The sequence below is a fragment of the Silene latifolia genome, chromosome X, assembly GCF_048544455.1.
Source record: "Silene latifolia isolate original U9 population chromosome X, ASM4854445v1, whole genome shotgun sequence".
In the NCBI taxonomy this organism is placed as follows: Eukaryota; Viridiplantae; Streptophyta; class Magnoliopsida; order Caryophyllales; family Caryophyllaceae; genus Silene; species Silene latifolia.
The window spans coordinates 123689895-123692410 of record NC_133537.1 but is presented as its reverse complement, the minus strand read 5'-3'; the positions used below and the strand labels follow the sequence as shown (position 1 = coordinate 123692410).

At 37.7% G+C, this 2516-nt stretch overlaps 1 non-coding gene across 1 annotated transcript; it reads left to right on the top strand.

The window, feature by feature from the left end:
* Positions 1 to 353: 353 nt before the first annotated feature.
* LOC141624955 (small nucleolar RNA R71) lies at positions 354 to 461 on the top strand. Its single transcript, XR_012534758.1, has one exon. It is a non-coding gene; the product is annotated as a small nucleolar RNA R71 (small nucleolar RNA).
* Positions 462 to 2516: the final 2055 nt, after the last annotated feature.

Here is a 2516-nt window from a genome sequence, read left to right as displayed (position 1 = left end):
CATACTCTATATGGAATTGATGATGATGCTACCATAACATTAACATGTTGCTTGGGTGATTTGGAGGCCTCTTCAAGTTTAGCCATGGCCTTCTCAAACTTCAAACTAATGGTGTCAATATGAGTACTAAGTTGAGCACCAAATTGAGTAATGGAGTCCACCTCATGTTTTCCTCCTCTAGTAGCCTTCTGAGGTCTACTATATTGTGAGTTATGGACCGCCATTTCCTCAATTTTGTTCCATGTTTGATTATCATCGACTTCGGTGAACATACCATTTGATCCCATATTGAGAATGTTTCGGGAGTCTTCATATAAACCATTCCAAAATTGTTGTACAAGGAACCACTCGCTATGTCCATGGTGTGGACAAAATCGACAAGTGTCCTTGAATCTCTCCCATGCTTCATACAAAGATTCCTCATCCCTTTGTTTGAACCCGGTGATTTGGGCTCTCAACATGTTAGTCTTCTCCGGAGGATAGAATTTCTTGTAGAAAGCAAGTGCCAATTTCTTCCAAGAATCAATACCAAGAGTAGCTTTATCTAGGCTCTTCAACCATTGTTTCGCGGTACCAATCGAAGAAAAAGGAAATAATACCCATCGGATTTAGTCTTGAGTAACTGCGGATTGAGAAATCGCATCACAATAGTCACAAAAAGTCTCCATATGAGAATGAGGGTCTTCACTAGGCATCCTCCCAAATTGACTTCTCTCAACCAATTGTATAAATGCGGATTTGGCAATGAAATTACCGGTTAAATGTTGTGGTGTAAGAGTACCATTTGGTAGGTTCTCCTCGGTTCGTACGGAATGTGATGGAAATTTAGGCATTGTGGGTTGATGTTGTGCTGGGTTTTGTATTGGGTTATCCTCTCCTTCTCTTGCAAAAGGGTTGATGAACTCAATATTATTTGGTTGGATGTCCACAATCTCACCAATACCTCTCAATGTATTTCTAGCAAGTCTTCTATTGTTGGTCAAAGTTATTTCGATTTCAAGATCAATGGGTAACAAGTTACCTTGGGATCTCCTAGACATGAAAAATATCAAACAACTCGAAAACAATTAGAACAACCTTGAGGAGATTGATTTCCCCAAGGTATAGAAAGACACAACTAAAAACAATTAAAGAAAATCAAATCAAATTAACACCGTCCCCGGCAACGGCGCCATTTTTGGTCGTGGTGTGTGGTACTCGTCGTCAAAAGTCACCTAACCAAAACAATATTTATAACTTTACAAACTACTCTTAGTAAAGAGGCAAGTAAAGGTCGGATCCCAAGGGACGGGTATTGATTTAGGATTTTCAATTGTAGATGGTTGTGTCTAAGGGTGTCACAATTTGGGTTGAGATAGGAAATCAACTAAAATAATCAACAATATAAAAGTAAAGTAATAAAAACAAGCAAGATGATTAGAATGAGATGTAAACAATTGATTAAAAGCACTAGGGTGTCATGGATTCATAGGGGATTCATGGGAGTTGATCATACAAACATGTTCTCTACTAGATGCAAGCACTTATTGTTGTGATGGAATCGAGTTAGTGTATATCTTACAATCCCTAAGAAGGTTTGGGTCCCGGAGCCAAATCGATTAGATTGTACAACACCTACAAGTCGACTTAGTCCTTCCTATCCAACTATATGCATGGTCTAATGAGACTCGAGTTGGTTTATATCTTACAAGTCTCATTGAAAAGATAGGTGATGGGTAAAAAATTCAAGGATTCATAGGCTCGCATTTCATCAAACATAACATGTGCATAAGTTGGAATCACAACAAGCAAGCAAATTAATTATGAAAACATATTAGATTAAGCACGAGTCAATCCCCATGTTGGTTTTCTCTAATTCCCCATTAACCCTAGCTAAGGAAACTACTCACTCATTATCAAGTTTAACATACTAACAAGGTTTTCAATCAATCTAGCAAGGCAAAACATGATGAACAAATGAAAATTATTAACAATAATTAAAAGGATTAAGTGAGAATTATACCTATGAAGATGATTCCCAATAATAAAGCAAAGAGTAATAGAAGTAATTGATGATTGATGGAAGGTTGTCAATCCTCCAAATAAACCCAAATAACCTTCTAATTATCCAAAATAAATGATGAACAATAAAGAAATTAAGAAAAGATTAAGAAATGAGATTTGTATTAAGACAAGATTAAGAGTTGATTATAAGATTAAGATGAGATTACTAATTGACTACAACTTGATTAAGAGAGCCTGCTAATCTAGTTAGTACAAAGGGGTATTTATACTAAAGATTAGGTACATAAATTAGGGTTACTGAGGGCTTAAATGACTATTAAGACCTTTAAGAAAAGTTTAGGAAATGCTCCTCTCCAAGGAGATGAGCATCTCCATTTTGTAAGTCCCGTGTGGATATGCTCGTCCCGAGCGGCTTGGGTGCTGCCATGGTGGGTGCCGTTAGGAGATCCGAGCGAATCGTAGGGGAGACGCTCGGATTCTATGGCTTCAAGACGAGCGTCTTGGGCTCGGGA